We start from the raw sequence: 26,505 nt of genomic DNA, 5'->3' as shown, positions 1-26,505 counted from the left end.
TGGCATCAATCACAATAACATGCTAATCCTTCTGTTATTAGTCAGAGGGCTTAAAAATCCACTCAGACCATAGAATGGTTTGGGCTGGAAGGGACGTTAAAGAGCATCTAGTACCACCCCCCTGCCAGGGGCAGGGACACCTTCCACTAGACCAGGTTGCTCCCAGCCCCATCCAGCCTGGCCCTGAGCCCTGCCAGGGCTGGGGCATCCACAGCTGCTCTGGGCAGCCTGGGCCAGCGCCTCACCACCCTCACAGTAAGGAATTTGTTCCTTATATCTAATCCTGATAACTAATTCCTCTTTCAGTTAAAGCCATTCCCCCTTGTCATATCACTCGCTACATGTCCTTGTAAAATGTCTCTCTTCAGCTTTCTTGTAAGCCCCCTTTAGGTACTGGCAGGATGCTGTAAGATCTCCCTGGAGCCTTCTCTTCTCCAGGCTGAATAACCCCAGCTCTCAGCCTGTCTTCATAGGAGAGGTGCTCCAGCCCCCTGATCGCCTCCATCTGCTCTAACAACCCCACACAACACTACAGGCTTGGGGAAGAGCAGCTGGAAAGCTGCTCAGTGGAAAAAGACCTGGGGCTGCTGGTCAACAGCTGGCTGGGCATGAGCCCCCAGCGTGCCCAGGTGGCCAAGGGGGCCAGCAGCACCCTGGCTGGTGTCAGCAATAGTGTGGCCAGCAGGACCCGGGCAGTGCCCGTCCCCTGTGCTGGGCACTGGTGAGGCCGCACCTTGAGCCCTGGGCTCAGCTCTGGCCCCTCACTGCAGGGGGGCACTGAGGGGCTGGAGCGTGACCAGAGCGGGGCAGGGGCTGGGGCAGGGGCTGGGGGAACCGGGGGCTTCAGCCTGGAGAGGAGGGGGCTCGGGGGGGACCTTATGGCTCTCTACAACTCCCTGCAAGGAGGCTGCAGGAGGTGGGGGTCGGTCTCCTCTCCCAGGTAACAAGCAACAGGACAAGAGGGAACGGCCTCAAGCTGTGCCAGGGGAGGTTTAGATTGGGGATCAGGAAAAATTCCTTCACCAAAAGGGCTGTCAACAGGCAGCCCAGGGAGGTGGAGAAGTCATCGTCCCCAGACATATTTAAAAAATACGTAGATGTGCTTAGGGACAGTGTTTATTGGTGGACTTGGAAGTCCTGGGTTAATGGTTGGACTTGATGATCTTAAAGGTTGGAAACCTAAATGATTCTATGGCCCTCCACTGGACTCGCTCCAACAGGTCCATATCCTCCTTGTGTTGGGTCCTCAGAGCTGGCTGTCGCACCCCAGGTGGGGTCTCATGAGAGCCGAGCAGAGAGGAAAATCTCCTCCCTCAACCTGCTGGTCACATTTCTTTTGATGCAGCCCAGGATACAATTGGATTTCTGGGCTGCAAGCACAGATCGCTGGGCCATGTCGAGCTTCTCATCCACTGACCACCCCAAGTCTTTCTCCTCAGGGCTGCTCTCATTCCATTCTCTACCCAGCCTGTCTTTGTGCGTGGGATTGCCCTGATCCACATGCAGGACCTTGCACTTGGCGTTGTTGAACTCCACAAGGTTTGCACAGGCCCACCAAGGTCCCTTGGGATGGCATCCCTTCCCTCCAGCATGTCAGCCGCAGCACACAGCTTGGTGGTGTTGGCAAACTTGTTGAGGGAGCGCTCAGTCCCATTGTCCACATTGCCAACAAAGATGTTTGTGTTTGAGTTTGTCCAGGAGTCCTTTGTTCATCCATGCAGGCCTGCCGGTGTTTTTGCCTGACTTCCTCTTTGTTGGGATGTGTTGCTCCTGAGCCTGGAGGAGATGCTCCTTGAATATTAACCAGCTTTCTTGAACCCCTCTTCTCTCCAAGGCTTTATCCCATGGTACTTTACCAAGAAGACCCCTGAAGAGGCTGAAGTCTGCCCTCCTGAAGCCCAGGGTAGTGAGCCTGCTGTGCACCCTCCTTGCTGCCCTAAGGATCTTGAACTCCACCATTTCATGGTCACTGCAGCCAAGGCTGCCCTTGAGTTTCACATTCCCCACCAGCCCCTCCTTACTGGTGAGAACAAGGTCCAGCATAGCACCTCTCCTCATTGGCTTTTCTATCACTTTGAGAAGAAAGTTACAATCAACACATTCCAGGAACCTCTTAGATTGCTTATGCCCTGCCATGTTGTCCCTCCAACAGATATTGGGGTGGCTGAAGGCCCCCATGAGGACCAGGGCTTGTGAACATGAGGCTGCTCCTCTGTCTTTAGAGGGCCTAATCCACTTGGTCTTCCTGGTCAGGTGGCCTGTAGCTGACCTCCACTATAATGTCACCTGTCCCTGCCCTCCCTTTAATCCTGACCCATAAGCTCTCGGTCAGCTCCTCACCCATCCCCAGGCAGAGCTCCATGCACTCCAGCTGGTCACTGACGTAGAGGGTGAGACCCCCTCCTCTCCTCCCCTTCCTAAAGAGCCCGTATCCTTCCATTCCAACACTCCAGTCAGAGGAGTCATCCCACCATGCCTATGTGATGCTAATAGGATCACAGCCCTTCAGGTGCACGCAGGTGCTTTGCAGTTGCAATTTCGTGGCAAGTGCGGACACTGGTCTCAACCATGAGACCCCACAGAATCTAAGCTTTTGTTAAGAAAAATAAAAAAATAAAAATTAAATTTCTGGCAGCAAAACCTGCCTTTCCAAGCTCAAACTGAGTGCAAACTGATGCGACATTGGCTCCCTGAATCTGCAGAGACAGAGCTCCCATGTTTGTGCTGCCCCTCCATCCCAGCGCTGCCAGCCAGCATCCCCTGACAAATTACCAAGACTTCAACCTATTATCCAGCAGGACCCCATGCCACGCAGGGAAACCCAGCAAACCCCCCCAGTTTCAAAACCTAGAATTTGGGCAGGAATAGGCACTGGAATGATTCACAAGAAATAAAGATCCTGAAGGAAGGAGGCTGAAGGAAAGGATGAGTAACAGAAATAGCCTGCTTGCTTCATCTTCCAGAAAAGCAAGGAGGAAGGTTAGGGATGCTGACATGAGAACACACTTCTTTTTTCCCCTGTGGCTATCAGGAAGTTGACAGGAAAAGACAGACCTGCTCTGGTTCAACAGCTGGAAATGAGAGTTTCACATGAACAAGTACTTAATACCTATAAAACAAACTGAGGAACTGCATCTCCAGGCAGGCTCCTGCAGTAACTTCCTTGCAGAAATCCCGCAAATCCCAAGTGATGGTAGGAGAAAGGGACTAAGCTTCTTGGGAAGACACCACCAGCAGCCTGTGATAGAGGTTCTCTCCTCTTCCTCTACAGTGTGTACCCACATCAGCCTTGTTGGTTGGTATAAGCACATTTCTTGAGAACGTTTTACTGACCTAAAATTGCACTGATCCCCTTGTATTTTCTGCAGTGAAATGTTGAACATCAGCCTGGTGATTATTTTTAATTCTACCACGCTATGTTTTTTTGTTCAGAGTAAATATTATAAACCAGTAACAAAATGTTTGTTGGGATGCATTATTATAGGATTTTTTTGTCATAACCTGAATACCACACATTTTACTAATTCAGGGTCCTCTTCTCTTGACCACTATCTTGTTCACCTGCTTGAGTCAACAGGAAAGGCACAGCCCTGCTAGCATCTCAGTGATCAGTGGGACTCATGCAATCACTAAAACTGAGACTTTTCTCAATGTAAATAACGTAATTCTTTTTTTTTTTTTTCCCCACTCCATTTGATTTGGCTTAAGCCACATAATGCAGAGTTCTGTCCCATCTGTCCTGCTTAATTATAATAATTGCAGAACCTAAATTTGCTTTCAAACATCATTAATTAATATTACACTACAGGCTGGATGGGTAAGGGGAGGAACTCCTCCGTTTCCGATTCCTAAAACCCACCAGCCAAACCAAAACAAGGTCTGGAAGATTTTACATTATTTTTCAGTGTCAGTGCCGAAGACTTAATAACCACAGAATGTGCTCTGTGGTCTTTAATAATTTCATATCATAAGCAAACATTGTTTGCTGGCAAACAATTTGCTAAGGCATCTTAACGTGATTTTTCTTTCTCTGTGCCAACGTACAGAAGGTTTGCTCCGTGAAGGAAAATTTACATCGCAGGATTTATGATAGATAAGCTCCGTACGATGTATATAATCAGAAATGTATGACTGAAGTGTTAGCGATGTCTGAATTAAGCTGTAGGTAATACCATTTTCATAGGTTACATGTGGCTGATTCGGATTGCTCTATCAAGTCGCAGGTAGGGGGGAGAAAAGCCATCTAGTGGACAAAAATGCAGACACCAGCGAATATTTCTGGGCACGAAGCCTTTGCTGGAGAGCTCTTCTATTTCGTTACCCGTCTGCAATACTGCTTATCTAGGAATACTCTAGAAGTCTCTGAGAAATCAGAGTTTACTGGAGGACAACAGCATAGATCTCTAAGCCCAGGGTTTTGTCGTATTGTTCGATTGGCAATTGTCACAAAACCTACGAGCCGCTTCGTCCCTCCTATCCCTCACAGAGAATTTATCAGCACGGTTCTTACAGCGCTGCGAGGGTCATCAGTCAACTGAATATCTTATCACTAGATCCAACACTATGTGCCAAGCAGACTGGCACTGCCACGGCGTTTAAAAAGCTGAGGTAATATTTAAACTTTTGTCCCCTCTGATCCCTGAAATATCCTGGGAGCCTGTGACTCCGTAAAACGGGCGAGCCAAACGGCACCCGGGACAGCCTTTCACTGAAATCGCCTTTGGGATGCTCTGGGGTGTGAGGCTGGAGAGGGCTGGGGAGTGGGAGGCAGAGAGCTGAACAACCCACCTCCCCACACCCCCACACCCCAAAACCAGCATGTGTGACTCATTCAGCACCCGCGGAAGTGGGGAGAAGGGAGCAGAGAGCTCTCCTCCCCATGTTACTTACAACGCTCGCCAGCCTTTGCTGAAGCGCTGCCTGCTAGGGTTGCGGTGGCCTGTGCCATGAGTAAAGTAACTGCAGCTATCCCAGGGAGACAGGCTCGGCTCTGCCCTGCTCTCCTCTTCTTTCGTTTATGCCTGGGAGCACGGGGGAATAAACGCAAAAGCCTTTTTTTATGCAACATTTTCAGAGACCCAGCTCCCAAACCCATCCCCTTCGACCACAAAGTTCAGAGCATTTAGCTAGGCACTTTCAGCTAATCTTGAAGAGCAGATAATCATCAGTTGTGCCCAGACAGGCTGACATATTGAAGCCAAAGTATAATTTCTGAGGGATTACAACAACACAAACCACCATCATCAGAGACTATACCGTGATGATGCAAGCAAACATCTGTAACTCCTGCTGCTCCAGGCAAAATACTGAAGTGGGATTAGTGACCTGCCACTTAGAGATTGCTCTGACACTGAAACAGCATGTTTTATTCCCTTTCCTATACCCCTTTCGTTTGAGATAACAGGTAACCCCAAGTATTTTGTGCTCCCATTAAAAAAAAAAAAAAAAAAAAAAAAGACAATCTCCCAATTAGTATTTCGAAATAGTTGGTCTCAGGAACATCCCATGCAACGATTTCTACCTGAGTCACCTTTGCAGGGGCATGCATTTACCTGGAGGTCTCAAGGGCTTCCCTTCCCCATTAACCCTGTCTATACATACTCATATCACACAGGCAGCAGGCACCTCCTCACATCACTCCTCTCTTTGCCCCAGCGTGAGGACTATTTACTGCATCACTTCTGACAGAGCCACCATTCGCTGTGCTCAGGCAACCCTTGCATTGCTGTGTTATGAGACAAGGGAACAGAAGCTCCTGAGCTACCTTGCAGAGACCTTTCCTACAGCCTCTTATTCATCCCCCTCCTAATGAATCACAGCCTTTTCTCTCTCTTTTCATAATAACCAAATAAGGATTTCAGGGTTTGGCCCATTCACTACATTCTGTGTTTTAATACAGGCAAGAATGGAATAGGAACTATTGCCAAAAGTTTAGCAGCAGGGGCAACCTTTTTGCTATTTTCATGTCTCCAGTTCCCGATTCAACAATGCCGGCTCACTGTTCAGCACGATCGCAAGGCAAGGAATTCATAAACAATAATAATAATAACTGTCCAACAAGGCTTCAGCCCAGCCATGCATAAGTGCAGGACTGTCAAGGGGCAGAAAGACGCTGCTTTGCTCCTCTGCAAAGCCTGCAATATAAACTTTGCACTGTCAGTTTAAAACTTTGGCATCTGTGTCTGCAAATGGGGAGGAACCCATTTTCAGATACTTGTGAAATATAAACCTCAGCTGTTGCCAAGCTCAGAGATAGATTTGGTCCTTTTTATTTTTAAGTTTCCTGAATATGTGAAGAAACCCACAAAGCCATTTTAGAGACGTGTAGCTATGAAAAATGTACACACTTCTGGTTTTTTAAGAAGCATTCTCAATCATTGTAATTATTCCTTGAGAATGCTTTTTAAAAAACAGAGCCACGGCTATTTTTCACAGCTACAAACCCCTAAAACAGCTCTAGAGCTTTCTGTGAAACTTAACAAAAAAATTGCCTTTCAGCTAAGAACAGTAAAAATAGATCAAAAACCAATTAGCTGGCCCACATGGCAGAAGACAGGTGTGCTTTGGATGCAGTATTTATACAGAATCAGAATAAGCATTTTTACACAGATTCCTGAAGACTATAAATATCAGAAGCCTCTTCTTGCCAATGCCCATCACATCCATTTAAAACACTGGTCACTTGAAGAATAACCTTAGGATGCAGCCTGAAACATTGCATCTTGCCTTCTACCAAGTCATAAAACTGAATTAACATTAAAAGCAGCACACTGATGGGTGAATTATGGTAATAATGAGCCTTCAAAAGCAAAAACAAGTAAACTCCTTTGGAAAGTGCAGGCAGAGAGACGGCTGGGAACACTGAAACCAATTACAACTGCTTTAGTGTTACACCTGTTTAAATGAATGCCAAATCCAGCACAGAATTATTTACATTATGTTATTAACAAAGGGACATATGAGTAATGGGAAAATAGAGATGGTTTATGCAAAACAGGCTGTATTGAAAGCAGCTAAAAACTTTGGGTATTTGTGGTGGCAAGCAAAGGCTGCGGTCAGAGCTGCTGTTCTGGCTGCCCCTGAGTCGGGCAAAGAGGCTCCTGCCCCCCGAGTCCCCTCTCGCCGCTGGTCACTGTCCCCAAGCTGCCTGACTTATGCCAGAGTAAATACTCATGTAATTGCCCCTTATGCAATTCAGTCAACGATCTTCCCTCTCTTCGATACTTGTAACAGAGGTTATTTTTTAAAACTACATTGCTTAAGCAGAAACAGATTTAGGGACCGATCACACAAGAGGCTGTGCCAGGAGATCCGAAGAGGGATAGCCCTTTGCAGGCAAAGTGGCAGGTGACAAGCAAATGGGAAGAAGCTGAGAGCAGCGACTTCCTCCCCAGGCCATAGTCTTACTAAAAAATGAGAGATTAGGATATTCTTCTTGCAGGTTACAACCCCTTCTTTCCAATTTTGGAGTATTTAAGTACCTGCATACAAGATGGTTCCCCACTGTGTAAGACACCTCATGTATTAAAGCACGTGACAGGCCAGATAAGAACGTATTTCTAAGCAGAGCAATGCAAGGCTGGGAGCTGGATGTGGCTGAAGGAGCCTGCCAGGGCTGCCCAGGGCCAGGGGTACCTGCAGAGCCCAGCTCCCAGCTCCCTCTCCATGGCATTTCTTCTTGAACACCCTGCCTGCCTCTCCCCTTTAAGATCTTGTCCAGTTCCTGATGGTTTGGGCAGGTGTCCATTAATGGAAATTTGTAGATCACCTGCGGAAGCGGGTTTTCAAAACCAAGCTGTCCTCCTCACTCACCTCATCCCCTCACTGAAGAACGCCAGGCCATCTCAGGCAGACTGCTGTGGCCAGACTTCTCTGACACTGGCTCTAAGCTAAAATCTCTTTTCTCTCAGTTCAGCCTTTTACGACACATCGACTTTCACTAGTTCAGAAATGGTTTCTCAAGACAGCGGAAAAATCAAGCTGTCTCCTTTACTTCCAGCAAGCACATTTGATGGTTTTGACCTTGCGATAACTATCGTCCATCCTAGTCACAGCCGGGATACACGTAATTCGCTTTGATCGTTTGTTTAACTCAGCAATATGACAGAAAAAGACATCTCTCTCTCTTACACACACACACACAAAAAAACCCCCATACCCTTACAAAAGGGCTTACTCTCTAAGTTGGTATATAAGGAGCAGTGCGTTTTCACCATTCACATTTCACCAGAGCAGCAAAATGAAGCAGCTCCCTTCTATTCCCACACCTAACATGAGCACTACACAGATAAGAAACCAGAGGTTTTACAACGAGCCAGACCGACCTCTGCACCCCAGCAAAGCTCTGGGGAAATTAAGCACCGAAATAAACATTGTATAACAAGCAGCACAGCACAGGATAAGAAAAAGGCAGAATTCAACGTTACGTTCAACGCACATCTTGGAGGACTTTGTCAGATCCTCCCTGTCTCCTAAAGAAATGCTCATTCCAGGAGTGGTTGAACACCACAGAGTGACCATGGGCTCCACCAGAAGTCTGAGAATGTGTTCCCAAGAAGCTCCCAACTGTGTTCAAACCCCAAGATGACTGCCATTTAAGGTTCTCCAGGGCTGAAAGAGCTTACACATCAGATTTTCCTCTCGCAACCCAGAACACCAGGACCCAGAAAGAGTTCCAGCTGACTTTCCAAGCAACGAGTGACTGGCTTTCTCAAATACAGCTGCTTTCTTCATTAGAACACTAAAAATAGTTCTGCTCCTAGCAGGCTGACTTCCCTTTAAGCATTCTGCCATATCCGTGTGTGTGTTTCATTCAGGGTTTCTGCATGTCCATGCCACTGTGATTCTATTTCAGCCTTTAAGTACATTCAAGAAATTTTTCATTTCCCTCACCCATATTCACTCCAGATGTCCTGAACTGTCCAAAACTGTTTCATGTTAGGAGAATTTGTAGGGATATTCTGGCATTCACACTGCTCCCATCTGCTTCAGTATTTTCAGGAAAGATCAACTTTCTTCCCCAACTGTTAGCAAATATGGATGAGTTTATGGGTTTTAAACATCCACAACTAACGGTAGATGTTTTGCTTGTACCTTGTACAAAAAGAATAATGAAATATTGCCATATCAGGCTTTCACTTTTTCCTCTTGAAGAGATGCTGGAGTAAGGAACCTGAGGAACTGAAGGATATCCTGTATCTCCAAGAACATACTGCAACTCCAGTAAACACTTCTTCATAATGCTGTGCCAGCGTGCACAAACTTCAGTGTGAAAAGACAAACTGAATGTGAGGTGGGGGAGCAGGGGACACGCTGCAGTGGTCCTTTCGGTCCGTCCCCTTCTTTTCCAGATCAGGAGAAGCTGCCGCTCTCTTTTAGCTCACGTGGTGGGTGTGAAAATCAAAATCAAAGTGCAAGAGGGGACATCAGGAGGGAGAAACCAGGGGCGGGATATGACCCTTTACTCCCTGAAAGTTGAAGTCAGCATATGCTTGGATCCATCTGCCTCCAGAGTGTTCCAGATGTCCCAGTTTAGATCTCCAATAAGAGCCTATGGCATATTCAGTCATGAGTGGAAGTGCCTAGTGTTGAACAGTGTGTTAAACTTTTGTCTGACACACCCAACCAGAGCTAGGCAGTGTCAGAGAAACGTATTTGCTTCTACCTCCAAAAAAATTCAAACTAGAGACACCATACCCAGCCTCTGCTCAGTATTGAGTTCTTCAGGCTTTGGCAACCATTCCTGCCCCCACAAAAGGTGCAGCCCTTCAGAAAATAGATAAGAAGCCAATTTACTAAGAAGATCCCCAAAAAGGCCATCTGGCATCAGCTCCATGGTGTATGAGGAACCAAAGCTCAGCAGAGTTGAATGTCCCCGCTTCAGCCAGGGCAAGGCAACTTCCACCCATCTTTCTCTTCAGCCCTTCAGCACAGTTCTCCACACCACTTGACAGCTCCAACCAGTATACTTGTAATGATGGGAACACTAGTTGAAATTGTTTAACTCATAGTTTTAGCTCCTAAAAGTCTAACCTGAGGTATAGTCACTTTTCTAAAGTTTGGTCATAAATATGATGTGCTTCACTGAATCTGTCCATGATGAAGCTGGGAAACAATAGTATTCAGGATATTTCTGGACGTAAAGGATTTGCATAAGCATTACGAAACTTTGGTAGCATTTCTGCCCATCCGTGCAAGTGTAGGTGTGTTGTCTAATAAATTTAAACAAGATCAACCTTTCAAACATAGATAAGCTGGTTGCAAAATTTTTATGCCAGGGAGGATAATTAAGAGAAGAGCAGGTCTTTTTTTTTTTTTTTTTTTTTTTAATCTTGAGTTTCAGTGATGTGAATTGCTAAATATGTCCAAGAATGCAAAGAATACAAATGCTTCCAGTCCTATTTACTTCTAGAAGAGTTGAGGTTGGTCACAACCTCACAGCCTCAAGTCAAAAGTTGTTCTGAGGATGGTACTGCTTTGGAGTTTTTGAAGAGGAAAGAGAGAAGGGAAATATACTGACACCCAGGTAGCATTATTTAAAATAAAATATGACAAATAGCATCTACCTCCTTTCTCAAATGTATACTAGATAGGTCCCTACAGGGTAAATAGTCTCAGCCATTTTTTGTGATGCTAAAAAATGAAGGTTTCAGCTTTTCCTTCTTCATAAATAGGAAATAATATCTGACAAGAAGGCCAGTGCTAGCAGAAAGTAAATTAATCTGGCCATGTTTTGCTCTGAACTATGCTGCTGCACTCCTATGGTAACCCCAATCAAGAACAAAATTTGACTTGCTATTATCTTTTCCCTCTAAATGTCTCATTCTGATCAAACAACTATTCTATTTTCTGGTTAAACATTACATGGAGTGTGTTAATTTCTGCTTCAGCTAATTTAGCTATGCTAAATGCAAATGCTTCCTGTACTTATGAATACAATCTGTTCATAGTGAATAGTTTTAAAGATTTGGATGAGTTAAAACAGCAACAGTATCCATGTGGGACCAATCTTCCCTGGACAACTCTTATGCTTTGATTCATAAATTCTTTCCATAGGAAATATCTGTGGAAAATCTCCAACACATCCAGAAATGCACAACTCAGTTGCCTGAGTTATTAGGGTTTCTTAGTACTTACTGCCTCTCCCTTTATTTTTACTTTCATACAAACATTAGCTCTTGAGTTCACATGAGACCCCCTTTATGCTTATTTCTATTATTTAAATGTGTGTTTTTAATAACTGCAATAACATCCATCATTAGTACTACCACATGAACTTATTAAAAAGCAACTTCCAACTTTGAAATATCTAATTTCTGCATCTAAGGGGTGTGCTAAAGCACCTCTTCACCTGCTGTTACTGTTCTGCATGTTTGACTTACCCTGTGGAATGAAGACCCAGCTGCTTGATTATTAAACAAGCGTACCGTTGTCTGAATTAGAGTATAGAATTTCAGAAAATCTTGAAAAAAAACCTCAGCCTTGTGAGATGTGAGAGTGACAGTGGTGGGAGCGCAATGGTAACCCTGCAAGTGAACTTCTGAGACCCGCGGCATTCATGATCCACAAAAAATGGAGCACAAGAGCCAAGGGGGCAACTATCGCTACTGGGATATCAGAACGTGCCCAGTTTGCCACAGGCATTGGAGGCTGAAGGATTTTTTCCCCGTCCAACATTACACTTTGGAAGTGCTCAGCTGCTCAGAGCAGAGAGCTTAAGCGTACCTGGGTGGTTTCTGCTTATCTCTGGCAATTTGTCATGGACCTCTGCCACAGGAGTCCAGCTCTTTACACCAGATTTCGCAGAGGTTCCTCCACAGGTAGCCCCTGGCCACCCAACCATTGCTGCAGCAGTGCCAGGTGTAGCCTTGACATGAGAAGGAGTTCTCCTGCAGCTGACTCGAGTTCTACCAGCCTTGCTTGTGGTGTGTTCCCACCAAAGGAGCCAAAGTCTTTCCTGAATTAAAGCTTACATAAACTTTATAAGAACTTCAGGCAAGTGACAGCAAATTGCAGCTAGTCAAAAAGAAAGAAACTAGCACTTATGGTCCATGTGGGTCCAGGAATGAAGTTTTCAAGTCATGACAGCACCTTATTAAAACCTCTTGTCAGTCAAAGAAAAAAGCAACAGCTTTGGTCCGTATTTGATGTTGATGTTTGCATTTGAAGACCCTAGTTGATTCAGTGTTTCTTTTTTCTTTTTTATTTTCTGCCTTCTTCAAATGGTACCTCTTCCTCACGATCTCTACTCAACACTCAGGCAGGTTCAGGGGTACGAGCTAATGCTCAGTGGATGTTGCAGCCCTCATCTCTGAGCAGCATTGCTCTCATGCTTTGTACAATTCTTGACTGGCCATTCCTCTCCAGGTTAGACCGATCATCGCAAATACCATCAGATTTCTCACTTCCCAGACCAAGACAAGACTGTAGCTCATCCTTCCTCTTAGCAGGAACGCTGCGGCAGCAGAATTCTTTGGGTAAGCGTTCTGTGGGTTTCTTTTGAAAATCAGTCACATGCAGAGTATGTCTAGAGTGGAAAAAAAGCCAAAGATAGAAGTCCTTTTTCAGATCTAGCTACGCCAGTTGGAGAAGATGATCTTTCCAGCTGCCTCTCACCCTTACCAGAGGTTACAGCAAGCTGACCTGGTAGCCAGTATGCTTCAGGCAAAATGAGCCCTGACCTAAGATGCTTAAATATTTAGGGTTTGTTCACTCAGTTTATCCTGAGTTGAACAGGTTTATGAGACTTCAGCAGGTTTATGAGACTCTGAGCCACAGGCCAGAGGGGACAGTTACCTCTAGTGTGGGTAGGAAGTTCTCAGGTAGGAGAGGGATATTAGTAGTAACCTTTTCTGGCAGGGCAATATGCAAGACAGAACATATTTCCAGAGTTCTGGACTAACATAAATAATCTCCATCATCAGTCTCGTTCCCTCCTTTCCCTCATCGGATTGCCCTAGCAATATAAGCAATTGTATACAGTATCATCACATTTGCAGGCCCTGATCCTCATGGGGGACTACAGCCACCCCAATATCTGCTGGAGGGACAACACAGCAGGACAGTAAGCAATCCAGGACGTTCTTGGAGAGCATGAATGACAACTTCCTCCTCCAAGTGACAGAAGAGCCAGTGAGGAGAAAATGCTTTGCTGGACCTCATACTCGCCAACAAGGAGGGGCTTGTTGGGGATGTGAAGATCAAAGTTAGCCTTGGCCGAAGGGACCATGAGGTGGTGGAGTTCAGGATCCTGAGGGCAGGGAGGAGGGTGAAAAGCAAGCTCACGCCACTGGACTTCAGGAGAGCAGACTTGGGCCTCTTTGAAGATCTGCTTGGAAAAATCCCTTGGGATAAGGCCCTGGGGAAATAATAAGGCCCAAGAAAGCTGGATAATGTTGAAGGATCATCTCCTCCAAGCTCAGGAGCTGTCTATCCCAGTGATTTCCAAAAATACCAGGAGGCCCATGTGGATGAACAAATAGCTCCTAGCCAAACTCAAACACAAAAAGGAAGCATACAGAGGGTGGAGGCAAGGATGGGTAACCTGGAAGGAATACAGAGGCATGTTTTGATCACCCAGGGCCAAAGTCAGGAAAGTCAGAGCCCAAATGTGACTGAAACTGGTGAGGGATGTCAAAGACAACAACAAGTGCTTCTGCAAGTACATAAGTGACAAAAGTCTTCAGGAATCCCAGGCCCTAGAGACTGGAAAGAAAGGCTGGAACAAGGAATATACACCCTTGGCAGAAGAGGATCAGGTCAGGGAACACTTAAGCAAACTGGGCATATTAAACTGGTCCATGAGCCATGATAGGATGCACACGAGAGTGCTGAGGGAGCTGGCAGGTGTCATTGCAAGGCCACTTTCAATCACCATCTTTGATCAATCACAGTGATTGGGAGAAGTGCCTGAAGACTGGGGGAAAGCAAACATCACTCCTGTCTTCAAGGAGGAGGACCCAAGGAACTATATTTGAGCCTGGGAAGGTGATGGAGCAGCTAATACTGGAAACCACTTCCAGGCACATAAAGTACAAGAAAATCATCAGGAGGAGTCAGCACAGCTTCACCAAAGGGAATATGTAGAAGGCTGAAATTAATTTCTTCCAGATTATAAATAAGTAAAAAAAAAATTAAATTGCTTTGTAAGAAATGGTCTCTGTGCTTGGTTCACAGAGCATTTTTCTCAAACTCTCAGTAGCTCTGAAGTACTTTAGCACAATACTAGTAGCTTTGATTTCAGGGGCAAAGGAAACTGTTAAGAAATGTCAAAGTTTACCTTCCATTGACCTTGCCAGTTTGTAAACATGAAAGAAAACACACACAGCATTTAACTGTGCCCTGATAGTTGCTGTTCAGTCCACGCAAAAGCAGGTATGACAAGTGTTCTCATTTAAGTTGTAGTCATTACCTCATGCTTCATCCCTTCTGTTGATAGCAACCTTGTCACGCAGCCAAACAAACAACAACCAGCATAAACAAAATTGATCATTCTCATTCTTGTAGTACAGAAATGTACATAATAAAACCCATCAATTCCCACAGAGCTACACTTTAAAACAGTTAAGTTGCAGCTACAAGAGAGAGACATAAAACAAAAATAGGCTAACAGCATCTAAAGCTATTCTGTTGAGATGTCTGCAGCTGTAAATGGGTTAGTTTGGCTTTTTGAGTTATAGTTTGCAGACACATCTATACAAGATTATAGTTATATAGAGTTACTGTTGTGAATATTTAGTGGATTTTCCAGCTCTCTGGTACTGCAAGTTTCTAGTCTGGAGTTTTGCTTCTTGCCAGATTTAATCAGTAGTACTATGTTTTACAACATTTACTTGTTGGCTGCTAAATTTCGGACACTCAGACCAAGGAATGAAGGAGTGAGTGCTACAGATTTGATCTGATTACGTGAAAACTGTCTCTATTTTCATCTGTTTGTGCTATAGGTGTATTTGCCTTGTGAAAGTCAAGAGGCTTACCCTTCTCCTGCATCCAAGTATTTTAATACACCTATTTAGATGAAATTTAAAATACAATTGACTATGTTGTCTTAACTTTACATATTATTGTCTTCTTGGTAGCCCTTACACAGCTTCTATTAGCCTACAGCCAGTTCAGGGCCCTTATCTTAACAACCCTCTTTCATGCAAATAACTGTTACCAAATGCTAATACATGTGAACTCTTCCCCACCTAGTGACTACCTTAACTGATAATGACATTATGAAAAAATATGAAACAACACCTTTGAATAGTGTCTGCTTTTATCATTAATTCTCTGCCACTCCTGTCCAATACGTGGCTACTGCCTAATAGGATCTATAGGCAGTTTAGTGGAAAGCGCCTTTCATTTTCACCAAACTGGGCTTTCAAGGATGCCAGGAATTTGAATTAGTAAGGTACCTTTGCTATAGCTGTGTAGCCCCTAAGAGGCAGCTCTGGAGACACCATCACTAACCTGAACTAAGGTTTGGGACAGTACAATGAAGAACTTCACAGCAGACAGAGAAATTTCCAGTGTGTAAATTCCCTGTACAGAATTCACAAGATCACGCTTAATTTTAGAATTCATACTGCACCATAAATTTAAATAAATAATATCTATGTTATTAAAACAGCAGCACACCACCTTTGTGTAAGGATGGCACTACCTGAGAAAACTGAGAAAGTCCGACTTGGAGTTTATGAGAAGTATAAAATCTATAAAGTCAATAAACAGAGCTTTTATGTGGCACAAGGGACCGCTGGAAAAATTAGTGCGAAGGTAAAGGGTGGAATTTCCGATGGGAGTCGAGCAGCTTTTAGCATAGACTGTAGATGAGCAGCGCAGTGGTAGTTTGATGTGAGTTTACGGACAGTAACCAAAGGCAGGCAAATACTAGTGCTGTGAAAATTTTATCCGTCTTAGTAACTTAGCTCCTATTTGTACTGCTTGTCTCTCTAAAGCACGTATTGAAGTACTGCAAAACGCGACACATGACACCGATCAGCTCCAAACATCTGTTGCGTAGCACATGGAAAAGCACGCTACAGAATTTCTAAGGAAAGCTGCCTTGTAAATACGCAGGAAAGCCTTACTGATTCTCTTCTGCGGGTAATTAAATTCAACTAAAAAAAAAAAAAAAATCACAATTTTTAAAACTTAGTAGAAACATATATGGAAAGCAGGAGATAAAAGAAGCTTCCCTCCCTTCCATCCCGTGTGTTCCTAACAGGGGAGTATTTACGTTCGGCAGCGACCAGCTGCCCTTTCCATTGCCCCATCAATCACCCTGCAGAGCCTGGTGAGGGTATGGCAGCCACCACCTCACGCATCCCGGGAGCGCTTCCCAGCTCTCGGCTCCGGCTCTCCACGCCGGCATGTCAGCGTGTTAACCCGAAGCGTGGTTGCCCACCACCTCCTCCCGCCCAGCACTGCTCCCCCATTCCTACAGGAAGGAAATTCAGGTGGAGGGCCGGGACGAGGGGTGCCGGGAGCCTCGCTGAGCCACGGCGGCTGGCAGTGAGCTGCAGCCCTACTACTGGTGTCACCAGTCAGCGCGTCGAGTTACAGCATGATTCAGATGTGTGGGGCAAAGCAAGCCCGGGTATGTCGTAAGCCATCTAAGAGCAGAAAGGTGATCAGCCCTGTCACTGCTACAAATTGAAACCATGATGTAAGTGGAGGAGGGGACGGCTGCATTATTAATAAATGACGGGGTAGCATCTGCAGAGTAGATAAACCTTACTAATCAAAGTCATGCTCTCCCTGCTGACCTTACCGCCCGAGGTAAGCCAGCCAGAGGGTATAATCCCTTCTGACATTGCTTCCCTGTCCAGATTTCCAGGGCAGGCCCTAAATACAGGCGAAACAGATACCTATTCTGGGCAGCCAGTATTTTTCAAAGGCGCTTGACGGGAACATCTGTAAATCCCTTGGTCACCTCCGCCCGTCAGAGGTCGGCCGGGCTGCAGGCAGCACAGCTGCACGGCAGGGACAGCCTCACTGCTCCCTCCAGCCGGCTCCATCGCTCCCGACCGGCCGTGGAGCTCACTGCTAGCCAGCCACTGGATCCCAAGGGGTTTCTCGGATGTCTGAACCAAACTTTTCTATCCTTATCATGTGTAAGGCAACAATTTATTTCGTGATAAGCATTTGATATTTATATAACTGGAGATGAGAGAGAAAAAATCTGTCAGAAATAGCTTTACAGATGAGTCTTCTCATTGTCTAACAAGCTTTTCATTGTTTTTAATTTTCATTTCTCTCCATGGTTCAGGGCACTTTGAAAAAAAAAATCTATTCAGCAGTTTCCCACTCATAATTCAAGAAAGAGAGTCATGTATTATAATAGAGATAATTAGCTTTGACTGAAAATAATAAGCTTGGCACCAAATATCCCCCACTACTGCACAGAATAACCATTTATCGTCTTATATACTCTCCATCAAGCCTAATTACTGCAACAGTAATTACTAACCTGTTGAAAGAACAAAAGAAAATGCAACTAGCTCTGCACTGAGATAAAGGGGAACATTGCTGATTCTAATAAGAAGCTCTTGGCTTCCCCCTCTAAGAGCGTATTTACTCACCATTTAGACCCTGTCTCAACAGACAGGTTGGTAACCCCCCCAAAAAAGAAAACACATTCCACAAATAGTCTGATTACAGTGGTTCAGTCCCACCCATTTAGGCCAAACGTCTGTTCAGCTGGACTGATGGAATGGCGCTGATTTTGGGATGGCTGGGAAGTTAAGCAAACAGTGCCTGTCCCAGGCTGCGTGCTGCAATGCTGCAGACTTCCATATGCTGGACAGCTTTGCTTGCCTACTCCTCCGACCTGCCAAGCCTCTCCCTGGCTGTTACTCTGTCTCTTCTCAACAGATATGCTGCCAATCATGCCAAAGAAAAATTACACAACCACAGCCCTCTGTGTTCAAAGATAACATGTGCTTAAGAGTGTCTGAGGTAGAATCTTTAGCTGCAGAAATGTACTGCGTCCGTTATAGCATTTCTCCCTAGTTCCACCGTGTCCCACTGTTGCTCATGCTTAAATCCACTCATGGAGCTTCACCTCTGAGTAAGCCCTTGGAGGTGGTGGGAGGGAAAGCAAGTGGCACCACCAAACCCTTTTGCTGCTCAAGCTATTTCCCCAAACCGTACAAGAACTTGTATTTGGGTGAGATTGCACAGCTACCCGCGAGAGAGGGAAGTGCCACTGGTGTCCTTACACCCTGTTCCACCCGGGGCCCCTGAGCAGGACACAGCCCTCCCCCTGCCTTTGTGAATGGGAGTTGAAGGAAACTGGTGATTTCAGACACTATCAGTACTTTTCAAAATCCGGACTGCCAAAGTTGTTATGCTCATTGAATCCAGGAACTGGAACAATGCCACGCAGCATATGCAAGCATTCACAGCTAATCAACCCAGCTGAAATTTTGGATATTGAATATTCTCTGGGAAACTGTTCGCAATCAATCCGCAGCATGTAAACAACACAACCCTCCCACCTCCAAAAACCTCAACAAGCTATAAAGTAATTCATCGCATAAATACAACCAAAAAAATACAACTTAGAAAACCTCAGAACCACAAATCTGAAGCACTCAACAAGCACGAGTTACACTGCCTCAAATAACAAGGCTGGTTTAAATCAGGAGAGTTTTGGGGCTTTTTTTTTTTTTTTTTTTTTTTTTTTGAGTTCTTGACTTTTTGCCCCCTTCAATTGAAGCCTTAGGGTCATTATGCTTCAGGGCTTTGCCACCTGAATCGCGAGGCACAGACATTGCCTTTTGCTCCCCCAATCCCAACAGGTACAAACTTGAAGGAAAATGCAGCAAAGACTCTAAGAATCGCTTCCAGCTGGTGCGTTCCCTTCCTCCAGTGGACAGGCACTGCTAGAAAGCCTTCAAGCAAAAAGGAGGGGGCCTCCCAAAATTACAAGAATACCAACAAATGCAGAAATTATTCCATGCACAGAGGGGAAAGATCTATTTTCAAAAATAAAAGGGAAATTTCATACCCTAACGGCTATGTCATTGATGGATTTGGTACAGCAGAATAGGATAAAATCACTGGTGTTTTCTACAGCCTTTGCTTGGCTACAACCAGGACAGCAGTATATTTTTAATGAAGGCAAACACATTTTTCCTCCCCAAAACCCCATTACCTAAACGCAATCTGATATTGTGTTTTAACATTTCATTAGTGAATTTAAGAGATGCTTACAAGCAGGACTGAAGCCTAGCAGCTACTTAAGTTGTAAATGAAAATTTAAAACATCAGTCATATTTTCTTGATGAGACTGAGATGTGTATCTGATCACTACCTAACAACGAAAAGGCCCCAAAAAAGTTTTACCATAGCATTCACCATTTTGCATAACACAAAATCAGGCCAGGGTATCAGAAGCCAATGGAATGACTTAATTCTCCATTTTGCCCAGCATTTAAATGTTCAGTTACGGGCTTATTCTGCATGCCACCGTAAATTTCCCATATGAGCTGAACAAAAACCCCAAAACCTGCTTCAATGGGATTGTTTAGAAATTTCCAGTTTTCCCACTTTCTTGATTAATTTCTTGTTTAACCACTGAACTGCACTTCTCTCCATTCTTTTCCAAGCAGCATTTCTCTGCAACACATGATATATTCTCTAACAGGGCCACACCCCACCCTCACCCCCCAAAAAACCACCAAAACCCCAAACAAACCCCCCAAAAACCCCAAAGCCCAAACACTACCAGAACCAATTGTAAGTTGTAGGCATTGCTCCATCCAGAGAACATCTATATGGGTTTTCAAAGACAACAGGCCATTAGTACGTCTAGGATTTCTATAGTTTGACTTTCACACAGTCCAAACTAGTTTGCTTTCTCCTGCATGAGTCACAGTGAAAAAGCCTACTCAGGAAAAATATCCAAAGAAAACACAAACTGGTTAGGTGGAAGTAGGACAGGCCTGTGCCAAACCCAGAAACTCAATCATATCCGAACTTTGGGAATTTAGAGCTTAACTTCAGATGTATTCTCCATGTCTACAGTAGGTCTCAGAATGCTAATTTGTGTAATTATTTCTACTTGTAATTATGCTGTTTGGTCATTAGTGCCTTTTGGCTGTTTTGATACTTTCAGGAAAGGAAGTGGTTTCTGGAGACAAAGAAAAAAGGAGCATAACTCATTCCACTTGGAATTGTTGCTTTCCTTACTAATACATACTTTTTCCTTAAAGACTTTGGAGAGTCTCACCACCTCAATTCCCACACACACTCCAAAGAAGTCAAAAAAATTATTCTGACCCACCTCTATGCACACATAAATCTGACTTTTTACAGCAGATGCAAGACTCAAGATGATAAACTTACAAAAAAAACCCTTTGGTTTTGCATGCATCCAAACTTTTGGTCAACTCTAAAAGAGAAAGACACAAAATACAGGTTTTGTTTCCAACATGAGCACTCATAGCATCTGACAATCGTGTGCCTGAATTTTCTCTTCAATGTTCAAGCCATTATCTCTGTTAAAAATCTCACAGTGACCCTCTTCAGAATAGGTGGATTATCAGATTATCTGATACAAACACAGGTTTTACAACAGTCTTATTTTACAGGATAAGCCACACACAGAGTATGTTACTTATTCTCATACAGAAAGGGCTGCTACCTACTTTCAGCCTGAGCAGCTTTTTGACTTCATCACAAATTCTTCTTGCCCCTTTAGAAGACTTCATTAAGGATGTAAGATCAGCTGCAAAGAGAAATGCATTATGGAGAACTTCTCCAAGTTGTAACTGCCTACACAGCTGATTCAACAGGACATACAGAACTGGATATCAAGAATAACACACACATCCTTATAGACAGAAATGAAAGCTCTTGCATCCTCAGTTAATACAGATATTTTTTCAGATTATTTTTATTTCTAGGGTCATTATTCAGTTTGGAATGTCTTAATTTCACCCTCTTCTGGCTTTACATAACCCGCATGAATAATGTAATGATTGGACACATCTCTAGGATTTCGTGTGCATTCTTTTAAAAATCTTTAGATGTGGTCAGAGGTATTGTCAGACTCTCTGTGCAAACATACCCATCAGCTGGTCCAGAACTTCTTAGTCATAACAGGAAAAAATAACCAAGCAAATTAACATTTGCCTTTGGTGAGATTCTATGCTATGTACAAGTAGTGCTCTACAGTCTTTCTCTATCAGGTAGATACTCGCTGTGTATAATTTGTCTTTAACGATGCTTGGTTGCTGCTGGCCACATCATCTACACTCACCCTCTTCCTCTCCTGAAGAAAAGGTCAAACATTAATGTCCTTGTTTGGGTATTCAGACTGGTGCATCTTTCTCGACTCAATGCTGCAGCCTGACTGATTCCTTTTGCTTTAAGTGCTGGCATCTTAAGGCAAAAACTGAACCTGAACAAGCAACTGCTCAGTGCATAAGGAAACGCGATGCATTCCCATCAGTTTCTCCAAAGAGCAGCACGTAATTTTCTTCCATTCTGCTTTGCTGTTTTAACCACAAAGTATTTCAATTTTTGCTGGAAGCACCAAAGGAGAAACAACTGCTGCTGGAAATACTCAGCCCATGTATTTGCTGGATTATCAAAGCCCTACCTCCGCTGTAATCCAACACAGGACTTCCAGGCTCCCTCTTTCTCCTAGTACTGCAACCATCTCATCCTATGCCCTTTTTCAGTCTCTTTGCCTAGATAGGTCTATTTAGCCAAAATCTTGAAACCACTGCCTGCTCATTGGTACTAAAAGCATCTCCTGCCTGGAACACTCCAGAGAATAACATCAAGATGTTATGTAGATGTAATGAGGTCTTTGTGTTTCCCTGCTCTAAACAGTGGTCTGACACAGGTACAAGGTTTTCCATTGTCCTCTGTGAAAACAGTTACTGTGATGTCTGCCCTCCTCCAAATGAGAAATCATGTTTTGCTTGAAGTATGAATACTCATGCCCTAAACCAAACACATCTTCCTCGATCAACACGCCTGTATTGGCCCAGAAAGCCTGGCTCCTGTCACTGGCACTCCTTGGCTTCCAAGTGTCCTGAATGAATCTTCTTTCTTATTTCACATCGGCGTAATTATGGATCGGCAGCTCCTTCACCTTTAGCTGTCAGCTCAGACATAAGGTCAGCTCTGCACAAAATGGCCAGAACTCCCATGTCCATCAGGTCTACTGAAACCCTTTAAAAACTCAAGTGCCTCTGTCCTTTTCTCAGTAACCAAATAACTTTCGCATTTACAATTTGTCTCAACTGAACTAGATAAGAAAAAAAACCAAAAACCAACAACCCAACAAAACCACACCACAAAATCACTGTCAATAGTATAACATCTAATTAGAAGCCTGTAAGTTTCCACAGCTCAGTGTACACAGCGTCTTTGTTCAGACCTGGGCTGCTGTGCCACAGAACGGGAATTAACACCTCTTCTCCCACGACAGAGTGGTTGCTTCAGGCTAACGCTGACCAACGCTAAACACAGTTGAGTAGTGTAGCTTGTAATGAGTAAATAACTTCACTGCTGCCAGTCCTGTAACTTACTGGTATAGGAACATCCAGGAAAACTGTTTCATACCTCCTACATACCTTCAAAATGGTATTGGTGTCACAGTTGCGCCAGAATATCCCAATCATACAGCAACAAGTCCTGGGAAAGCTCCACAGAATTTTTCACAGCTATACGAATTTATAATAATAGTTGAATTTAGAGTCTTTAATAGATATTAAAAACTGACTGCGTGAAGGGAGCGCGAAGTGGAGAGAAGGATTCTGGGACCCAGAGGTGGGTGACCTACAGCAGATTTGTGGGACACGGCGTGTGTGTGACTCTACAAGGGATCCCTAGAGCTGAAGGTACCAGAGCTATTCATTGTGCATGCAGCATTCTTGAAAAATTAGATCTGTTATAATAACGGGGATAAAAATTTGGTCTGCATCTCTCTGTCAGTGGGTCTTCAGCTCCAGCGTGCCTAAGACTCCTCTGAAAACAGGAATTCTGAGTCCAAGTCACGTCAATATGTCAGAAAACTTTTCCATGAGATCACCACAGCATTAGATGCAATGATCTAAGATTCCCGCATACAGCTTCTGGCCAGAACGATGCCCGTCCTGCCCTGGCTATATTGGCTTTTGTCTGCTTTTGTGACTTAGGTGAAAGGGAACAAAATATCTCTGCTCCGTCCCCCTTTCCTTCCACCTCACCCCTTCTGCATGTTTCTTTCAGCCAGAGAGAACACTGCTGTACCCAAGCAGAAAAAGAACCACGTGGCTGAAGAGGTGGCAACCAAAACCAAAGCAACTCAAACCCAAACCCAAAGTGGGGTGCTGATCCAAAGCCCACCCAGAAGTCTCTTGATGGAACCAGGTTAACCCCAAACCCTGCCTGTCCCTCTCTGAGCCCAGCATCGATACCATTTCTAAACAGAGCTGCTTCTGCTCACGACGCTGAAATACACAGCATCAGAAAACAGGTCCATCTGGAACAGAGAGCACTGAAACACGGGGTTTGTGCTTCTCTCGATCCCCAGAGTATCTGGGACTTCTGATGCACCAAGAAAGATACTGGATATTTTAAGCAGCCTTTTAACCCACTGGCTAGATGGGTTGGGGAGGGAAGGGGGTCCGAATGAAAGCTGCCTAACAACAAAATCTGTGAACTGTGACCTTCTGTCTTGAAGATGAAAGCTGAGTTAGACGATTTTTCTATAGATGTCATTAAGGCAGCTTTTAAGGCTACCCGACTTGAACTCCCGGTTGCACTTCGCTATTGCAAACAACTGCTGGAGGGAGAGTTAAGTGAGGGGAAGTCCAAAAAAGTAAGCAGCATTTTCAGCAGTGCAGAATATTGATCATAGTGAGAAACCATTTGTGCCCTGAAGGGCCATCAGCTGTCACTATTTCCCTGGCTCTGGAGCCATATTTAGGTGCCTAACTGGAATTAATTAACATACTCATTAATAGGTGGGTGGAGCTGTGTCAGTCTCAACAGACAGTGAACACTGACATCAAAATAGACTAATTAACATAATTTGAACCTGTCTAAACTCACAATTGATGGCAAACACAGGAACTGCAGCAGCATATCAGAAAACTGCCATACAACTTACTTAATTCAGTGTGTTTCCAACGAGCGGCCAGAAGCAAGTACCTGACATTACCTGAAGTGGTCAATTAATGAATAATTGGCACATAGGATCAGCAGCTAATCAATGAAGGGCTTACTCCATTTTGAACTTACAATCCCCTGGAACAGTTTAAATCTTATCTAAAGCAGTTCTGAATGATCTCTTTATCCTCAGAAGCATCTGCAGATAGCTTGTGGCAATGCCTTCCAGGGGCGTAATGCATATTATATAAGACTGCATTGCTTGAATTAACTTCCAAGTTTCCTGTGTTCAATCTTTTCCTCATGTGATTAGAAAAAATGAATAGCTCCATTCAATTCACACTTTTGTACCATTCATTAATTCCTCATCAAAAAGCTGGAATTTAGTTGCAGACATGGCCTAAATTCAGAGAGATCCTGAGGACTCGGCTCAGAGATAGATCCACGTCTTCCCTTCTGCTGAGCTCCCAATTGCCTGATGATGCCCCGGGGAATGACAGGTCTTACCAGAAATATTTTGCTACAGCAGATACCACATAATTCCATCTTTTAAGTCCACTGTTTGGATGAGCCCCATTTAAAAAAAAATAAAATTAAAAAGTTCAGTCCAAACCCAGCAATTAAAACAAAAATTGCTGCTAGCATCAGATATCGTGAGGGAGCAGTGGAAAGGAAAGGACAGAAAAAATGAGTCCAAAGTGAGATCCTAGCAAATGGGAATGAAATCTCACTTGCTGGCATGCACTTCAGTAAACAGGTTGCATACTATAGTCTGCTTCCCCGCCGCACTCCAATTCAAACGCTGCTCACATACGGAGTGTGAATGTTCTTGTTCAAATCCCATAAGGTTTTTATTTCCTTTGCTTATTGACAAAACAGTAAAAACACTATGTTGAACAATTTTGCTACAAGAAAACAGCAGTTTGTCAGAATGATCGAATAAGGCATCCCTCAATGGAAAAAAACACAAAGCTATTAGGCCGTGGAACGTAACAGAGATAGTTCATTATACAGATGCTGAGAGATTGCATTATTTTCTCTTAAAAGGTAGCATTTATACAAGTTATACAAAAATTACTTGAAAATGGGAGCAGAAAATGATGTTGAGAGGTTAAGTGGGGTGTTCCCCTTTACCTCCTCAGACAATACAAAGCAAGCTGATACTCAAGGGAACCAAAAGGCAATGAATTTGCCAACAACAAAAGGATATTTTTTTTTTATTTGGTGTGTGATAAATAAGCTAGGAAACTTGCAGGCTTGAGATATTATTAAAGCCAAGAGCTTATCAGATTCAAAATGAGATATTTGTCTATGCAGACAATAGGAAAACTGGCAGAGAGGTTGGTTCTTTTGAAAATTTCCAACAAGACCTAGAAGCCTAAAGTTCCACCTTCAAAATGGAATTAAGCACACAGTGATTACACCTGCATGAATAAACTCCACTTCTGTAATTGCCTTCATCATCCAAGACTGTGCTGGTGCTAAGAGCCTATTAACTGGAACTTTCCCTACTCTTGTCCTGCCTCTCTGCGTGGCAAATCCAGCTAGCATCGATCTCTCTGTTCCTGGTTTTCTGTGAAGATTTTTAGTGCCAACATCTGTTGCAGCCTGAGGGGAGATGACTGAGGGGGTTATTCACTGGTAAATTCTTCTCCACTGTACAAGTCCTGGACGAAGGCAGAACCTGGCCTCCCAGATGCATTGGCGATAGGCTCTGCACGTATGAAGGGCTTTAAAGGCCGTTCTGGATTCCTGCCTTCATTTTTAAACTGTTTGGACAGAGAAAGGCAGAATATTAGCATGCACAAAATTACCATAAAGTGAGATGGGACCTGAATTAGGCAGGGAATTCAGCAAGTAGAAAATCCACCAAGAAATGCACCTTGCATTATTCCCAACTATTTGCAAGTGGTACATTGAGTTCATCAGCTGGTTTCATATAGCAACGGGTATCCTAGTTCAGTAAACGGTTTACAAAATTGTTATCATTACCCCGTTTAGAAACTACCCAAGCAATAAGGATAATTAATGACAACAGATCCCATGTTTGGGAGCATCCCTTTGCCACTACCCTACCAGCTGCTGCCGCTGTGCTGGAGTACCCTCAAACTCTCCTCTCTACTGCGTGCAAACAAGCATCCCCCAGCAGAGGAACCCAGCTGCTCCCCCTTGCAGAGAAGAGCCCTAACCATCAGGCTGCCTTAGTCTCTCACCAGTTCAATTCTCTGCCTCTGCTCTAAATAGCAGAAGCTGGAGCTCTCTTGAAGCCTCTTGGTTTAGCTACTTATAAACATTTCACTGCTCACTGGGACTAGAGGACAGACTGAGAATGACCGCTCAGGTGCCAGGGAATCTGTGTGTCAGCTTTTGTTCTTGCTCCACCAAAGGCTGTTTATGCAAGTTTGG

At 44.2% G+C, this 26,505-nt stretch overlaps 1 long non-coding RNA gene across 2 annotated transcripts in view; it reads left to right on the top strand.

Moving 5' to 3' along the window:
- Positions 1-26,505, top strand: part of LOC308060046 — an 84,278-nt gene that overhangs the window by 37,359 nt on the left and 20,414 nt on the right. For both annotated transcript variants that reach the window (XR_013926574.1, XR_013926575.1), the window contains one exon: positions 1-26,505. This exon is cut by the window's left edge; it is cut by the window's right edge and continues 20,414 nt beyond it. This is a non-coding gene — a long non-coding RNA (uncharacterized lncRNA).

Source organism: Falco punctatus (assembly GCF_963210335.1).
Source record: "Falco punctatus genome assembly, chromosome: 3".
NCBI classification, from domain to species: Eukaryota; Metazoa; Chordata; class Aves; order Falconiformes; family Falconidae; genus Falco; species Falco punctatus.
Note: the sequence above shows the minus strand (reverse complement) of the source record. Positions and strands in the feature narration are given on the sequence as shown.